General features: G+C 40.8%; 1 protein-coding gene across 1 annotated transcript in view; it reads right to left on the reverse strand.

The window, feature by feature from the left end:
• Positions 1-19,658, reverse strand: part of DCUN1D4 (defective in cullin neddylation 1 domain containing 4) — a gene marked incomplete in the record, with an annotated part of 616,246 nt that overhangs the window by 374,717 nt on the left and 221,871 nt on the right.

Here is a 19,658-nt window from a genome sequence, read left to right on the forward strand (position 1 = left end):
TTTTCATGTAATTGGCAAGAGTTCATGAGCTAGTGACATATGGGATAACAAATACCCAAGATGTGGAACTCCACGCAAGAGGCAGTCGACGCGTTTCGGTCTGTGCTAGACCTTTATCAAGAGTCTTGATAAAGGTCTAGCACAGACCGAAACGCGTCGACTGGTGAGTTCTATTCCAATTGTTATATGATTAAGAAAACTATCTGCACTATTGTGTTTTTACTTTTTTAGGTATCGTCGAAACTAGAGAAGACTAGGACTTCCGGTTTTTAACCTCATTCCTGCTTCGGCTGCAGGATCATTGCAGGAACGCTAACATTAGCAGAGGGTTTTAGGAATTACTATTCTGTCCGTTGGATTGACTGTTCACTTACATGTTTCTTTTTTTCACAGTGGCCACTGTTTTTTTAATCTATTGGTTTGCTTTAAATTTATGAACCACGACTTTCTGAATTGATTTTGAATTTTGAACACTACCAAGGTGTATTACAGTGTTCACAGTGCTCATTTGTTTTTTTGATCTGATATTTCACGCTATCACGTCAAGGTTTTTTTAGCGTTGCTCACAGTGTTTATTTGGATGTTTTAGAATTTGCTTTGATATTTCACGCTATTTTTAACAATTCAGTGTGTTATTATTATTTGCATTTATAGTTTTTATTTGTCACGCACTAGTTTTCACACTCACGAACATCATCCAGCAATACTACCTTGGACAAAATTTACCCACAATTTGAACAGCACTAAGTTTTAGGTTTAACCTACACACAAGTTAGATAAACTGTGAGGACATATCTCACACAACACACATTGTAAATTATAAACGCTGCTGTAACTAGCAGATTCAATTCACTTGCACCCAAATCACCTTTAAGGACTTGCACAAATAGGTTGTTTAACTCACTCAACCTTCAAGCATTTGCACACACAGGTTGTCACACCATCTCAAACGACACACATTGTATGTCACACATGCTGCGGTAATTAGCAGATTCATTTATCTTACATAAATCATTGTTCTTACTTAATTCTGTAGCAATTGCACATATAGGTTGCTATACACTATAGACGTATCTTAGGACACCTACATGTCCCACCTCTACTAGTCCACAATCCAAGTGTTTATTTTTTCCAACATTATTTGGAATATTGTGTACTGGGAAACCGGGCATTTTTAGTGTTTTTACTAGCCACTGATCAAGGCTAGTATTTTTAATTGGACTCTTTGTGCTGTTTTATTTCTTTTAATTGTCTGTTAGTTGTATTTTATCTGTAAATTTGTATGAATAAATGCACTTTTTATGTAAATTGTGATTTTAACTATTACTGGCTCAGACCCAGCCTTTTGTTGGCGCTTTGGCAACCCCCACCCTTATCTAAATTGTATCTTGACTACTAGGAGTCAATTTTCCAAAGCTAGGGTCTTATTTAGGCAGGCGCTCAGTGTACTCCATTGCAATCTCTTCATTCTTAAAAGCCCAGGAAGTAGAAACTGACCTAGTAGAATGAGCCGTAATCCTTTGAGGCCGGGATTTACCCGACTCCACATAAGCATGATGAATCAAAAGCTTTAACCAAGACGCCAAAGAAATGGCAGAAGCCTTCTGACCTTTCCTAAAACCAGAAAAGATAACAAATAGACTAAAAGTCTTTCTGAAATCTTAGTAGCTTCAACATAATATTTCAAAACTCTGACCACATCCAAAGAATGTAAGGATCTTTCCAAAGAATTCTTAGGATTTAGGAAACAAGGAAGGAACAATAATTCCTCTATTAATGTTGTTAGAATTCACAACTTGAGGTAAAAAATTAAATAAAGACAGCAAAACCACCTTATCCTGATGAAAAATCAGAAAAGGAGACTCACAAGAAATAGAAGATAATTCAAAAACTCTTCTAGCAGAAGAGATGGCCAAAAGGAACAATACTTTCCATGAAAGTAATTCAATGTCCAAAGAATGCATATGCTCAAACGGGAGAGCCTGTTAAGCCCTCAGAACCAAAATTAAGACTCCAAGGAGGAGAAATTGGCTTAATGACAGGCTTGATACGAACCAAAGCCTGAACAAAACAATGAATATCAGAAAGATTAGCATTTTTTTTTGTGAAACAGCACAGAAAAAGCAGAGATTTGTCCTTTCAAGGAACTTGCAGACAAAACCTTATGAAGAAACTATAAAATCCTAGGAATTCTATGCCAAGAGAAATTATGAGAAGAGCATCATAAGATGTAAGTCTTCCAAACTCGATAATAAATCTTTCTAGACACAGATTTACGAACCTACAACATAGTATTAATCACTGAGTCAGAGAAACCTCTATGACTAAGCATTAAGCATTTTAATTTCCATACCATCAAATTTAATAATTTGATTTCCTGACGGAAAAAACGAATCTCAACATATAAGGTCTGGCCTAAATGGAAGTGACCAAGGTTTGCAACTGGACATACCACCAGCAGCACAAACGATTGCTCCATGATGATTTTGAAAAATCACTCTTAAAAAGAAGAACCAGAAGGAGCAAAAATATAGGCAGATTGATAACTCCAAGGAAGTGTAAATGCATACACTGTTTCCGCCTGAGGATCCCCGGACCTGAATAGGTACCTGGGAAGTTTTCTTGTTTAGATGAGATGCCATCAGAACTATTACTGGAAACCCTCACATCAGAACAATCTGAAAAAAACACATCTGGGTAAAGAGACTATTCTCCCGGATGTAAAGCTTGATTGACAGAGATAATCCGCTTCCCAATTGTCTATACCTGGGATATGGACCGCAGAAATTAGACAGGAGCTGGATTTAGCCCAAGCAAGTATCCGAGATACTTCTTTCACAGCCTAAGGACTGAGAGTCCCACCCTGATGATTGACATACGCCACAGTTGTGACATTGTCTGTCAGAAAAACAATAACGTCTCTCTCTTCAAAAAGAAGCCAAAACTGACGAACTCTGAGAATGCATGGAGTTCCAAAATATTGAATGGTAATCTCGCCTCCTGAGATTTCCAAACCCCTTGTGCTGACAGAGATCCCCAGACAGCCTCCCAACCTAAAAGACTTGCATCTGTAGTGATCAAGGTCCAGGTTGGATGAATCGAAGAGACCCGTAGAACTAAATGATGGTGATTTAACCACCAAGTGAAAGATAGTTGAACATTGGAATTGAAAGATATTAAAAATGATATCCTAGAATCCCTGCACCATTAATTCAGCATAAAAAACTGGAAAGGTTTCATATGAAAATGAGCAAAGGGAAACGAATCCAATGCTGCAGCCATGAGACCTAAAACTTCCATGCATATAGCTACTGAAGGAAATAATAGAGACTGAAGGTTCCGACAAACTGAACCCAATATAATTGTCTCCTGTCTGATAGAGACAAAGACATTGACACAATCTATCTGGAAACCTAAAAAAAGGTGACCCTTGTCTGAGCAACCAAGGATCTTTTGATAAAAAGATCCTCCAACCATGTCTTAGAAGAAACAACAAAAGTTGAATCGTATGAGATTCTGCAGAATGAAAAGACTGAGCCAGTACCACGAGATCGTCCAAATAAGGAAACACTGAGAACCTTGAAAAGATTCTCAGAGCTGTCGCTAGACCAGAAGGAAAAGCAACAAATTGGTAATGCTTGTGAAAAAAAGAGAATCTCAGAAAATGAAAATAATCTGAATGAAAACAGAAGAAGAAGATATGCATCTATTGTATCTATTGTAAACAAATAATGCCCTTACTGACCAAAAAAGCAGAATAGACCATATAAACACCATTCTGAAAGAAGGAACTCTTAAATGACAAATCAAAAGATTTTCTATCTTTGGGACAATGAATAGTTTTGAACAAAACCCCAAACCCTGTTCCTAAAATGGAACTGGTATGAATACCCCAGATAACTCCAGGTCTGAGCAGCGCCTTGAGACCCCAACGGGTAACCAGCCGCGCCTCACAAGTACCCAACACATACAGGTCTGAAACATACTTCAGAAAAGTGTGAGCCTTTACTGGAATAGCTGGAATATGCTAGAGAGAAAAAAAACTTCACACAGGCGGTTTTACTCTGAATCCTATTCAGTACCCCAATCTAAGAAGTTTGGACCGAATTGAACCAAACAAATTTAAAAAAAGTCAAAACCTGCCCCTTACCAGCTAAACTGGAATAAAAAAAAACGTGCCTACATGCAAATTTGGGGGGCTGACTTTGATCTTTTAAATAGCTTAAATTCATTCCATGTTGAAGAAGCTTCCAATTATAAACATGTTACTTGGGGAAGAATTAGGATTCCGTTCCTCATTAAGAACAAACTAATATAAGTTTAAGATTTACTTTTAGAACTCAATCTTGAAGCAACAAAAAACTCCCTCCCCCAGAGTAACAGTTGGAAAAAATTGAATCCAATTGTGAACCAAATAATTGATTACCTTGGAAAAAAAGAAATATGATTTTTAGAAATCAAATTAGCATTCCAAGATTAAGTCACAAAGTTCTTCTAGCTAAAAATAGCTAAAGGCATAGATTAAACCTCAATTGTGAAAATATCAAAAAAATGATGACACAAATGAAATTATTAGCATGTTGATCAACTTAACAATGCTAAAACAAATCATAATCAGATACTTGTTGCACTAAAGTATCCAACCAGAAAGTTGAAGCATTTGCAACATCAGCTAAATAAATTGCAGGCCTAAGAAAAGGACCTGAAATAAAATAATTTTCCTTAAAGGATTACTTTCTGTTATAATTTTTAAGCTAAACAACTAACATTTTAAAGTTAATAAACATTAATTAAAACCTACTGACCTATATTTTCTCCAAAACGAAGTTTCATAATGTTCTAAAAGTTATATCTTTTATTCGCCGATGATGTCACGTTATCCTGCCCACTATTTTCAGCATTGCATGTTCAAAATACTTAAACCAATAACTTTGTGTTTAAAGCGCCATTTTGAAACCTAGGTATTGTAAACGGATTGGTACAGAGCAAAGGATACCCACGGAGTGGGTTTGGAAAACAATTCAATTTGCAGACAAGATTTCTGATATACGGTAGAGATATGTTAATGAAATGCTATTGATAAAAAGCGTATTTGGGGTAGTTAGTTAGTAACAGGCATAGAAAATATTTACTTACAGTGGCCCTTTAAATAAGATACAAGTTTCCCATCTGAAGGAAAAAAATAAATACTATTTTCTATAGGAATAGTAGTATGTTTAGCAAGAGTAGAGATAGCGCCATTAACTTTGGGGATCTTCTGCAAAACTTTAAACTAACTGCCGGAAAAGGATACAATTTAAAAACCTTAAAGAAGGAATAAAAGAAGTCCCAGGGCTATTCCATTCCCTAGTATCATGAACTGGGAAAAAAACCTCTGAAGAAACCACAGGAGGTTAATGAGCAGAATTTAAATGTTAGCTAGTCTTAAATCAAAAGAACTAGACTCCTCAATATCCAATATAATCAACACCTTTTCAACAACGAATGTACTCTATTTAAAAATAAAAAAGTAGATTTGTTAGTGTCAAATATCTGATGAAGTATATTCTAAATGAGAAAAAACATCATCAGAGAAGGATAATGCAGTATGTTGTCGGTCATTTAAAAATTCATCAGCTAAATGAGAAGTTTAAAAAACATAATTTATGCTTACCTGATAAATTCCTTTCTTCTGTAGTGTGATCAGTCCACGGGTCATCATTACTTGTGGGATATTATCTGCTCCCCTACAGGAAGTGCAAGAGGATTCACCCAGCAGAGTTGCTATATAGCTCCTCCCCTCTACGTCACCTCCAGTCATTCGACCAAGGACCAACGAGAAAGGAGAAGCCAAGGGTGTAGTGGTGACTGGAGTATAATTTAAAAAATATTTACCTGCCTTAAAAAACAGGGCGGGCCGTGGACTGATCACACTACAGAAGAAAGGAATTTATCAGGTAAGCATAAATTATGTTTTCTTCTGTTAAGTGTGATCAGTCCACGGGTCATCATTACTTGTGGGATACCAATACCAAAGCAAAAGTACACGGATGACGGGAGGGATAGGCAGGCTCTTTATACAGAAGGAACCACTGCCTGAAGAACCTTTCTCCCAAAAATAGCCTCCGAGGAAGCAAAAGTGTCAAATTTGTAAAATTTGGAAAAAGTATGAAGCGAAGACCAAGTTGCAGCCTTGCAAATCTGTTCAACAGAGGCCTCATTCTTAAAGGCCCAAGTGGAAGCCACAGCTCTAGTGGAATGAGCTGTAATTCTTTCAGGAGGCTGCTGTCCAGCAGTCTCATAAGCTAAACGAATTATGCTACGAAGCCAAAAAGAGAGAGAGGTAGCAGAAGCTTTTTGACCTCTCCTCTGACCAGAGTAAACGACAAACAGGGAAGACGTTTGTCGAAAATCTTTAGTTGCCTGTAAATAAAATTTAAGGGCACGAGCTACATCCAGATTGTGCAAAAGACGTTCCTTCCTCGAAGAAGGATTTGGGCACAAGGATGGAACAACAATCTCCTGATTGATATTCCTGTTAGTGACTACCTTAGGTAAGAACCCAGGTTTAGTACGCAGAACTACCTTATCCGAGTGAAAAATCAAATAAGGAGAATCACAATGTAAGGCTGATAACTCAGAGACTCTTCGAGCCGAGGAAATAGCCATTAAAAATAGAACTTTCCAAGATAACAACTTTATAACAATGGAATGAAGGGGTTCAAACGGAACACCCTGTAAAACGTTAAGAACAAGGTTTAAACTCCATGGTGGAGCCACAGCTTTAAACACAGGTTTAATCCTGGCCAAAGCCTGACAAAAAGCCTGAACGTCTGGAACTTCTGACAGACGCTTGTGTAACAGAATGGACAGAGCTGAGATCTGTCCCTTTAAGGAACTAGCGGATAACCCCTTTTCTAAACCTTCTTGTAGAAAGGACAATATCCTAGGAATCCTAACCTTACTCCAAGAGTAACCTTTGGATTCGCACCAATATAGGTATTTATGCCATATTTTATGGTAAATCTTTCTGGTAACAGGCTTCCTAGCCTGTATTAAGGTATCAATAACTGACTCAGAAAAACCACGCTTTGATAAGATCAAGCGTTCAATTTCCAAGCAGTCAGCTTCACAGAAGTTAGATTTTGATGTTTGAAAGGACCCTGAATCAGAAGGTCCTGTTTCAGAGGTAACGACCAAGGTGGACAGAATGACATGTCCACCAGATCTGTATACCAAGTCCTGCGTGGCCATGCAGGCGCTATTAGAATCACTGATGCTTTCTCCTGTTTGATTCTGGCAATCAATCGAGGAAGCATCGGGAAAGGTGGAAACACATAAGCCATCCTGAAGGTCCATGGTGCTGTCAAGGCATCTATCAGGACCGCTCCCGGATCCCTGGATCTGGACCCGTAGCGCGGAAGCTTGGCGTTCTGTCGAGACGCCATGAGATCTATCTCTGGTTTGCCCCAACGTCGAAGTATTTGGGCAAAGACCTCTGGATGAAGTTCCCACTCCCCCGGATGAAAAGTCTGACGACTTAAGAAATCCGCCTCCCAGTTCTCCACTCCCGGGATGTGGATTGCAGACAGGTGGCAAGAGTGAGACTCTGCCCAGCGAATTATCTTCGATACTTCCATCATTGCTAGGGAGCTTCTTGTCCCTCCCTGATGGTTGATATAAGCTACAGTCGTGATGTTGTCCGACTGGAACCTGATGAACCCCCGAGTTGTTAACTGGGGTCAAGCCAGAAGAGCATTGAGGACTGCTCTCAATTCCAGAATGTTTATTGGAAGAAGACTCTCCTCCTGATTCCATAGTCCCTGAGCCTTCAGAGAATTCCAGACAGCGCCCCAACCTAGTAGGCTGGCGTCTGTTGTTACAATTGACCAGTCTGGCCTGCTGAATGGCATTCCCCTGGCCAGATGTGGCCGATAAAGCCACCATAGTAGAGAATTTCTGGTCTCTTGATTCAGATTTAGAGTGGGGGACAAATCTGAGTAATCCCCATTCCAGTGACTTAGCATGCACAGTTGCAGTGGTCTGAGATGTAGGCGTGCAAAAGGAACTATGTCCATTGCTGCTACCATTAGTCCGATTACCTCCATGCATTGAGCTACTGACGGGTGTTGAATAGAATGAAGGACACGGCATGCACTTTGAAGTTTTCAAACTTCAACAGAATCTATCAGAGTCCCCAGGAAGGGAACTCTTGTGAGTGGAAAGAGAGAACTTTTCTTTTCGTTCACTTTCCATCCATGCGACCTTAGAAATGCCAGTACTATCTCTGTATGAGATTTGGCAGTTTGAAGGCTTGAAGCTTGTATCAGTATGTCGTCTAAGTACGGAGCTACTGAAATTCCTCGCGGTCTTAGTACCGCCAGAAGAGTGCCCAGAACCTTTGTGAAGATTCTTGGAGCCGTAGCCAGTCCGAATGGAAGAGCTACAAACTGGTAATGCCTGTCTAAAAAGGCAAACCTTAGATACCGGTAATGGCTTTTGTGAATCGGTATGTGAAGGTAAGCATCCTTTAAATCCACTGTGGTCATGTACTGACCCTCTTGGATCATGGGCAAAAATGTTCGAATAGTTTCCATCTTGAACGATGGAACTCTTAGGAATTTGTTTAGGATCTTTAAATCCAAGATTGGCCTGAAGGTTCCCTCTTTTTTGGGAACTACAAACAGATTTGAGTAAAACCCTTGTCCTTGTTCCAACCGCGGAACTGGATGGATCACTCCCATTAATAAAAGATCTTGTACGCAGCGTAGAAACGCTTCCTTCTTTGTTAGGTTTGTTGACAACCTTGACAGATGAAATCTCCCTCTTGGGGGAGAGGATTTGAAGTCCAGAAGGTATCCCTGAGATATGATCTCTAACGCCCAGGGATCCTGAACATCTCTTGCCCAAGCCTGGGCGAAGAGGGAAAGTCTGCCCCCCACTAGATCCGGTCCCGGATCGGGGGCCCTCAATTCATGCTGTCTTAGGGGCAGCAGCAGGTTTTCTGGCCTGTTTGCCCCTGTTCCAGGACTGGTTAGGTTTCCAGCCTTGTCTGTAGCGAGCAACAGCTCCTTCCTGTTTTGGTGCAGAGGAAGTTGATGCTGCTCCTGCTTTGAAATTACGAAAGGAACGAAAATTGGACTGTCTAGCCTTGGCTTTGGCCTTGTCCTGAGGCAGGGCATGACCTTTACCTCCTGTAATGTCAGCAATAATCTCTTTCAAGCCGGGCCCGAATAAGGTCTGCCCTTTGAAAGGAATATTAAGCAATTTAGATTTAGACGTAACATCAGCTGACCAGGATTTCAGCCACAGAGCTCTGCGTGCCTGAATGGCGAATCCTGAATTTTTAGCCGCAAGTTTAGTTAAATGTACTACGGCATCTGAAATAAATGAATTAGCTAACTTAAGGAATTTAAGTTTGTGTGTGATGTCATCTAGTGTGGATGATTGAAGTGTCTCTTCCAGAGACTCAAACCAAAATGCTGCTGCAGCCGTGACAGGCGCAATACATGCAAGAGGTTGCAATATAAACCCTTGTTGAACAAACATTTTCTTAAGGTAACCCTCTAATTTTTTATCCATTGGATCTGAAAAAGCACAGCTATCCTCCACTGGGATAGTGGTACGCTTAGCTAAAGTAGAAACTGCTCCCTCCACCTTAGAGACCATTTGCCATAAGTCCCGTGTGGCGGCGTCTATTGGAAACATCTTTCTGAATATAGGAGGGGGTGAGAAAGGTACACCGGGTCTATCCCACTCCTTAGTAACAATGTCAGTAAGTCTCTTAGGTATAGGAAAAACGTCAGTACTCGTCGGGTACCGCAAAATATTTATCCAACCTACACATTTTCTCTGGGATTGCAACTGTGTTACAATCATTCAGAGCCGCTAATACCTCCCCTAGTAACACACGGAGGTTTTCAAGCTTAAATTTAAAATTTGAAATGTCTGAGTCCAGTTTATTTGGATCAGAACCGTCACCCACAGAATGAAGCTCTCCGTCTTCACGTTCTGCAAACTGTGACGCAGTATCAGACATGGCCCTTGCATTATCAGCGCACTCTGTTCTCACCCCAGAGTGATCACGTTTACCTCTTAGTTCTGGTAGTTTAGCCAAAACTTCAGTCATAACAGTAGCCATATCTTGTAATGTGATTTGTAATGGCCGCCCAGATGTACTCGGCGCTACAATATCACGCACCTCCTGAGCGGGAGATGCAGGTACTGACACGTGAGGCGAGTTAGTCGGCATAACTCTCCCCTCGTTGTTTGGTGAAATATGTTCAATTTGTACAGATTGACTGTTTTTTAAAGTAGCATCAATACATTTAGTACATAAATTTCTATTGGGCTCCACTTTGGCATTAACACATATAGCACAGAGATATTCCTCTGAATCAGACATGTTTAACACACTAGCAAATAAACAGCAACTTGAAAATACTTTTCAAAGTAATTTACAAATAATATGAAAACGAACTGTGCCTTTAAGAAGCACAGAAAAAAATTATAACAGTTAAAATAATTAAGTTATAGCATCAATCTTTGTCAGAATATACAGTTTTAGCAAAGGATTGTTCCCCTCAGCAATTAAACAACACAACTTTAGCAAAGGTTTAATCCCATTAGCAAAGATAACAATTTCTGAAAGCAGGAAACAAATTACAGAATAAACGTTTTTATCTCAGTCAAACTATAATTCTCACAGCTCTGCTGAGAGAAATTACCTCCCTCAAAATAAGTTTGAAGACCCCTGAGCTCTGTAGAGATGAACCGGATCATGCAGGGAATACAATTAGTTGCTGACTGAAATATTTGATGCATAGTAAAAGCGCCCCTCCCCCACACACACAGCAGTGAGGGAGAACAGAAACTGACAGAAAAAACAGATTTAAGCAACTGCCAAGTGGAAAAATAGTGCCCAAACATTTATTCACTCAGTAAATGAAAACGATTTTACATTCCAGCAAAAACATTAAACATAATCTCTAGTTATTAAACAGCTTAATGTACTTCTTACAGTGTAATTCTAGTGAAGTACCATTCTCCCAGAATACTGAAGTGTAAAGTATACATACATGACATTATATCGGTATGGCAGGATTTTCTCATCAATTCCATTGTCAGAAAATAAAAACTGCTACATACCTCTATGCAGATTCATCTGCCCGCTGTCCCCTGATCTGAAGTTTACCTCACTCCTCAGATGGCCGAGAACAGCAATATGATCTTAACTACTCCGGCTAAAATCATAGCAAAACTCTGGTAGATTCTTCCTCAAACTCTGCCAGAGAGGTAATAACACACTCCGGTGTTATTTTAAAATAACAAACTTTTGATTGAAGATATAAAACTAAGTATAATCACCATAGTCCTCTCACACGACCTATCTAGTTGCTGGGTGCAAGAGAATGACTGGAGGTGACGTAGAGGGGAGGAGCTATATAGCAACTCTGCTGGGTGAATCCTCTTGCACTTCCTGTAGGGGAGCAGATAATATCCCACAAGTAATGATGACCCGTGGACTGATCACACTTAACAGAAGAAAAGACCTATACATTTTATTAGAAGGCGGGATGTCAGACAAAGCCTTTAGGATAGAATTAGAAAAACATTCTCATAGATTCCTAGGTATATCTTGTACATTAGATGTAAAAAGAATAGCAATAGATAATGCATAAATACTAATGGACTCTGCATGTAAAAGTTTATCATGATTACTTATTACAAACCATAGCTAAAGATAAAATTCATAACATTAAAATAAATGAACTTAGCTTTGGTAGGACTGATATCAGTCATCAGGAATCCAACAGTATTTTCTGATACAGGAACAGTTTTTGGAATATCTTGCAATATGTAATAGAAAAACAACATATAAAGCAAAATTATCAAATTCCTTAAATGACAGTTTCAGGAATGGGAAAAAATGCAAACAGAACAAGCCTCTAGAAACCAGAAGCAACTAAAAAGTGAGACTTAAATAATGTAAAAAAAACTGGCCCCAAGTATGACGCCCACATATTTTTTGGCGCCAAAAACGTCTGTAATAAACACAAGTCAAAAATAACGCAACTACGTGAAAACTTCTGGCGTCGACTACGACGCCAGAAATGACGTCATTGACGTCAGACAAACGTCAATCTCGTGCCAAAAAAAGTCTTGCACCAAAAATGACGCAATAAATTCTAGCATTTTTTGCACCAACGAGCCTAACAGCCCGCAATTTAAAGGAAAAAAGTCAATTGAAAATTTTAGGTAAGAAAAATATTTCATTCATATGCATTTTCCCAAAAAAATTAAACTGACAGTCTGAAAGAAGGAAAATAAACTGATTGACCTGAATCCTTTCAAATATAAGTATAAAACATATATTTAGAACTTTACATATAAAGTGCCAAACCATAGCTGAGAGTGTCATAAATAAAATAAGACTTACTTACCCAAAGACACTCATCTACATAAAGTAGATAGCCAAACCAGTACTGAAACGAGAATCAGTAGAGGTAATGGTATATAAGAGTATATCGTCGATCTGAAAAGGGAGGTAGGAGAAGAAATCTCTACGACCGATAACAGAGAACCTATGAAATAGATCCCCTAGAGGAAGACCATGGTATTCAAATAGGCAAAACTCTCTTCACATCCCTCTGACATTCACTGCACTCTGAGAGGAAAACCGGGCTTCAGCCTGCTGCGAAGCGCATATCAACGTAGAAATCTAGCACAAACTTACTTCACCACCTCCATGGGAGGCAAAGTTTGTAAAACTGAATTGTGGGTGTGGTGAGGGGTGTATTTATAGGCATTTTGAGGTTTGGGAAACTTTGCCCCTCCTGGTAGGAATGTATATCCCATACGTCACTAGCTCATGGAATCTTGCCAATTACATGAAAGAAATCTGCTTCCCAGTTGTCAACCCCTGGGATGAGTATGGCAGAGAGAAGGCAATCGAGAGACTCCACCCACTGGAGAATGTGAGTCACCATCATCACTAAGAAACCCTGAGTTCCTCCCTGGTGATTGATGTATGCCACCAAGGAGATATTGTCCAATAGAAATCTGATAAACCGGATTAAGGCGTGTTAAGGCCAGGCTGTGAAGGCATTGTAAATTGCTCTCAACTCTAGGATGTTTATTGGAAGAGGACTCCTCTCGAGTCCAAAGACCCTGAGTCTGAGCCTTTAAAGAACCCCAAACATTTCCCCAGCCAGAAAGGATGGCGTCCATGGTCACAATCACCCAGGATGGTCTCAGGAAGCAAGTACCCTGAGACAAAAGATCCTGCGAAATCCACCAAGACAGAAAATCCAGAGTTATTCTCTGCAATAGGTCCGAGTGGTCTCTGTTACATTGTCTGAACATGCATAACTGTAGGGGTCTCAGATGAAAACAAGCAAATGGAACGATGTCCATGGAAGCAACCATCAGACCAATTACTTCCATACACTGAGTCACTGATGGACGGATAGAGGACTGAAGTATCTTCATGGATAGAGAATCTATAATCGTTCCTAAGAAACACAACCTGGTACCAGTGAACTTTTCTCCAGATGCAAAGAGAATGTCTGAGGGTTGTGGGTAAGTGAATTGATACTTAACAGCTCTGCTGGGGTGCTCTTTGCCTCCTCCTGCTGACCAGGAGTGGATATCCCACTAGTAATTGGAATGATTCATGGACTCTCCATGTCATAGGAAAGAAAAAGCAGACACTCCCCCTCCCCCTGCATATGAAAAGACTCTTTACACAAAGAGGAGCAAGCTGGAGTAGGAATACTTTAGTATTTTCCTAAAACGTTAGGGCTTGGTTAGAAGTCTGAAAAATCAGCGCAATGTTCTTCAAAAATAAGAAGACTATACTTTTTTTTTTTATAGGCTATATAAATGGATCATCTACAAAACATTTATGCAAAACAAATCTAGTGTATAATGCCCCTTTAACAACTGACTGAACCCGTGAAGGTGGAAATGCTAGGATTACTCTAGATTTTAAGCTAGTACCCTCTTTTTCCTGTCTTTGTGGCTAGATGGTGCAATCGCACGGATTGAAATGTCTTGGGGGAAAGAAAGAAAAAAAAAAGACAAATCAAAAAAGGAAAATCTGAAACATCTATGGATAACCTAGTATTAGAGAACTTCTGAGAACCCCAAGGCTTATTTTTAAAGCTTTGCATAGCAGAGAATCTTCCAGCTGCCTTGATTCTGTTAAGACAATAGCAGAGGTGGAGTTTCAAGGAACATGAAACACACTTTTACTTTCATGATTCAGAGCATACAATTTTAAACAGCTTTCCAATCTACTTCCATTAACCCCTTCACTACGAAGAATTATAGAGGAAAAAACCTGTCCAAAATACTGGAGAATGTTAAGCATTTTTGTAATTACTCCATTTTAACAGAAATAGAGCCTTGTTTTTTATATCCATATCAAAACTATATATTTTTTTTAAGTAGACAACCCCAGCTATTGATCTAAGCAAATTTTGGTATATTTCATGCCACCATTTCGCAGCCAAATGCAATCATATAAAAAAATCGTTAACTTTTTCACAAACTTTGGGTTTCTCACTGAAATTATTTACATAATGCTTGTACAGGTTTAACACAAATGGTTATAAAAGCTTCTCTGGGATCCCCTTTGTTCAGAAATAGACATGCATGGCTTTGCCATAGTTTTTTGGTAATTAGAAGGCTGATAATTTCAGGTGTGCACCACACTTCTTAAATTTCCAGCAGTGAAGGGGTTAATTAGTTAGCTTGTAAGGGTATTAGCTACCAAACAGCTCTCTACCCCCAAGCCCACCCACAGCCACCATCATAGTTACTGGCAGGCATTCTGCCACTGTGAAGTTTTATATATTTTTTTTCATTATCAATTATTTATATTTATTTTTTATTTTCTGCAGTGTAGGATCCCTCCTTACCCTTCACACCTTCCTGATCCCTCCCAAACAACTATATAACCCCCCCCCCCTCCTCCTAATGGTCTCTGCCAGTACCTTTTTTTAAGTATTTTTTATTTTACTTATTTTCTGTACTGCAGGAGGCCCCCCACCTCCACATGATCATTTTATAGTGTATACTCATCCCCCATTACAGCCCTTTTCTGTTTTGTAGTGCCAAGTCCCTTCCTCTTCCTATATCAATAAAATGTAGCAAATTGAATAACTGAAGTAAATTGGAAAACAGAATTTATGTTTACCTGATAAATTTCTTTCTCCAACGGTGTGTCCGGTCCACGGCGTCATCCTTACTTGTGGGATATTCTCTTCCCCAACAGGAAATGGCAAAGAGCCCAGCAAAGCTGGTCACATGATCCCTCCTAGGCTCCGCCTACCCCAGTCATTCGACCGACGTTAAGGAGGAATATTTGCATAGGAGAAACCATATGGTACCGTGGTGACTGTAGTTAAAGAAAATAAAATATCAGACCTGATTAAAAAAACCAGGGCGGGCCGTGGACCGGACACACCGTTGGAGAAAGAAATTTATCAGGTAAACATAAATTCTGTTTTCTCCAACATAGGTGTGTCCGGTCCACGGCGTCATCCTTACTTGTGGGAACCAATACCAAAGCTTTAGGACACGGATGAAGGGAGGGAGCAAATCAGGTCACCTAAATGGAAGGCACCACGGCTTGCAAAACCTTTCTCCCAAAAATAGCCTCAGAAGAAGCAAAAGTATCAAACTTGTAAAATTTGGTAAAAGTGTGCAGTGAAGACCAAGTCGCTGCCCTACATATCTGATCAACAGAAGCCTCGTTCTTGAAGGCCCATGAGGAAGCCACAGCCCTAGTGGAATGAGCTGTGATTCTTTCGGGAGGCTGCCGTCCGGCAGTCTCGTAAGCCAATCTGATGATGCTTTTAATCCAAAAAGAGAGAGAGGTAGAAGTTGCTTTTTGACCTCTCCTTTTACCTGAATAAACAACAAACAAGGAAGATGTATGTCTAAAATCCTTTGTAGCATCTAAATAGAATTTTAGAGCGCGAACAACATCCAAATTGTGCAACAAACGTTCCTTCTTTGAAACTGGTTTTGGACACAGAGAAGGTACGATAATCTCCTGGTTAATGTTTTTGTTAGAAACAACTTTTGGAAGAAAACCAGGTTTAGTACGTAAAACCACCTTATCTGCATGGAACACCAGATAAGGAGGAGAACACTGCAGAGCAGATAATTCTGAGACTCTTCTAGCAGAAGAAATCGCAACTAAAAACAAAACTTTCCAAGATAATAACTTAATATCAACGGAATGTAAGGGTTCAAACGGAACCCCCTGAAGAACTGAAAGAACTAAATTGAGACTCCAAGGAGGAGTCAAAGGTTTGTAAACAGGCTTGATTCTAACCAGAGCCTGAACAAAGGCTTGAACATCTGGCACAGCTGCCAGCTTTTTGTGAAGTAATACCGACAAGGCCGAAATCTGTCCCTTCAGGGAACTTGCAGATAATCCTTTTTCCAATCCTTCTTGAAGGAAGGATAGAATCCTAGGAATCTTAACCTTGTCCCAAGGGAATCCTTTAGATTCACACCAACAGATATATTTTTTCCAAATTTTGTGGTAAATCTTTCTAGTCACAGGCTTTCTGGCCTGAACAAGAGTATCGATCACAGAATCTGAGAATCCTCGCTTCGATAAAATCAAGCGTTCAATCTCCAAGCAGTCAGCTGGAGTGAAACCAGATTCGGATGTTCGAACGGACCCTGAACAAGAAGGTCTCGTCTCAAAGGTAGCTTCCAAGGTGGAGCCGATGACATATTCACCAGATCTGCATACCAAGTCCTGCGTGGCCACGCAGGAGCTATCAAGATCACCGACGCCCTCTCCTGCTTGATCCTGGCTATCAGCCTGGGAATGAGAGGAAATGGCGGGAACACATAAGCTAGATTGAAGGTCCAAGGTGCTACTAGTGCATCCACTAGAGCCGCCTTGGGATCCCTGGATCTGGCCCCGTAGCAAGGAACTTTGAAGTTCTGACGAGAGGCCATCAGATCCATGTCTGGAATGCCCCACAGGTGAGTGACTTGGGCAAAGATTTCCGGATGGAGTTCCCACTCCCCCGGATGCAATGTCTGACGACTCAGAAAATCCGCTTCCCAATTTTCCACTCCTGGGATGTGGATAGCAGACAGGTGGCAGGAGTGAGACTCCGCCCAAAGAATAATTTTGGTTACTTCTTCCATCGCTAGGGAACTCCTTGTTCCCCCCTGATGGTTGATGTACGCAACAGTCGTCATGTTGTCTGATTGAAACCGTATGAACCTGGTCCTCGCAAGCTGGGGCCAGGCCTGGAGAGCATTGAATATCGCTCTCAGTTCCAGAATATTTATCGGTAGAAGAGATTCTTCCCGAGACCAAAGACCCTGAGCTTTCAGGGATCCCCAGACCGCGCCCCAGCCTATCAGACTGGCGTCGGTCGTGACAATGACCCACTCTGGTCTGTGGAACATCATCCCTTGAGACAGATTGTCCAGGGACAGCCACCAACGGAGTGAGTCTCTGGTCCTCTGATTTACTTGTATCTTCGGAGACAAGTCTGTATAGTCCCCATTCCACTGACTGAGCATGCACAGTTGTAATGGTCTTAGATGAATGCGCGCAAAAGGAACTATGTCCATCGCCGCCACCATCAACCCGATCACTTCCATGCACTGAGCTATGGAAGGAAGAGGAACGGAATGAAGTATCCGACAAGAGTCCAGAAGCTTTGTTTTTCTGGCTTCTGTTAGAAAGATCCTCATTTGTAAGGAGTCTATAATTGTTCCCAAGAAGGGAACCCTTGTTGACGGGGATAGAGAACTCTTTTCCACGTTCACTTTCCAGCCGTGAGATCTGAGAAAGGCCAGGACAATGTCCGTGTGAGCCTTTGCTTGAGGAAGGGACGACGCTTGAATCAAAATGTCGTCCAGGTAAGGTACTACTGCAATGCCCCTTGGTCTTAGCACCGCTAGAAGGGACCCTAGTACCTTTGTGAAAATCCTTGGAGCAGTGGCTAATCCGAAAGGAAGCGCCACGAACTGGTAATGTTTGTCCAGAAATGCAAACCTTAGGAACCGATGATGTTCCTTGTGGATAGGAATATGTAGATACGCATCCTTTAAATCCACCGTGGTCATGAATTGACCTTCCTGGATGGAAGGAAGGATAGTTCGAATGGTTTCCATCTTGAACGATGGGACCTTGAGAAATTTGTTTAAGATCTTGAGATCTAGGATTGGTCTGAACGTTCCCTCTTTTTTGGGAACTATGAACAGATTGGAGTAGAACCCCATCCCTTGTTCTCTTAATGGAACAGGATGAATCACTCCCATTTTTAACAGGTCTTCTACACAATGTAAGAACGCCTGTCTTTTTATGTGGTCTGAAGACAACTGCGACCTGTGGAACCTCCCCCTTGGGGGAAGTCCCTTGAATTCCAGAAGATAACCCTGGGAGACTATTTCTAGCGCCCAAGGATCCAGAACATCTCTTGCCCAAGCCTGAGCGAAGAGAGAGAGTCTGCCCCCCACCATATCCGGTCCCGGATCGGGGGCCAATATTTCATGCTGTCTTGGTAGCAGTGGCAGGTTTCTTGGCCTGCTTTCCCTTGTTCCAGCCTTGCATTGGTCTCCAAGCTGGCTTGGTCTAGAGTGAAAGAATTAGCCAATTTGAGAGCATTGATTCTGTCCATAATCTCCTCATAAGGAGGAGAGTCACTATCGAGCACCTTAAGCAGTTCATCAAACCAGAAATATGCGGCAGTAGTGACAGGGACAATGCATGAAATGGGTTGTAGAAGGTAACCCTGCTGAACAAACATCTTTTTAAGCAAACCTTCTAATTTTTTATCCATAGGATCTTTGAAAGCACAACTATCCTCTATGGGAATAGTGGTGCGTTTGTTTAAAGTAGAAACCGCTCCCTCGACCTTGGGGACTGACTGCCATAAGTCCTTTCTGGGGTCGACCATAGGAAACAATTTTTTAAATATGGGGGGAGGGACGAAAGGAATACCGGGCCTTTCCCATTCTTTATTAACAATGTCCGCCACCCGCTTGGGTATAGGAAAAGCTTCTGGGAGCCCCGGCACCTCTAGGAACTTGTCCATTTTACATAGTTTCTCTGGGATGACTAAATTTTCACAATCATCCAGAGTGGATAATACCTCCTTAAGCAAAATGCGGAGATGTTCCAATTTAAATTTAAATGTAATCACATCAGATTCAGCCTGCTGAGAAATGTTCCCTAAATCAGTAATTTCTCCCTCAGACAAAACCTCCCTGGCCCCCTCAGATTGGGTTAGGGGCCCTTCAGAGATATTAATATCAGCGTCGTCATGCTCTTCAGTAACTAAAACAGAGCAGCCACGCTTACGCTGACAAGGGTTCATTTTGGCTAAAATGTTTTTGACAGAATTATCCATTACAGCCGTTAATTGTTGCATAGTAAGGAGTATTGGCGCGCTAGATGTACTAGGGGCCTCCTGAGTGGGCAAGACTCGTGTAGACGAAGGAGGGAATGATGCAGTACCATGCTTACTCCCCTCACTTGAGGAATCATCTTGGGCATCATTGTCATTATCACATAAATCACATTTATTTAAATGAATAGGAATTCTGGCTTCCCCACATTCAGAACACAGTCTATCTGGTAGTTCAGACATGTTAAACAGGCATAAACTTGATCAGAAAGTACAAAA

The sequence above is a fragment of the Bombina bombina genome, chromosome 2 (assembly GCF_027579735.1).
Source record: "Bombina bombina isolate aBomBom1 chromosome 2, aBomBom1.pri, whole genome shotgun sequence".
Classification (NCBI taxonomy): Eukaryota; Metazoa; Chordata; class Amphibia; order Anura; family Bombinatoridae; genus Bombina; species Bombina bombina.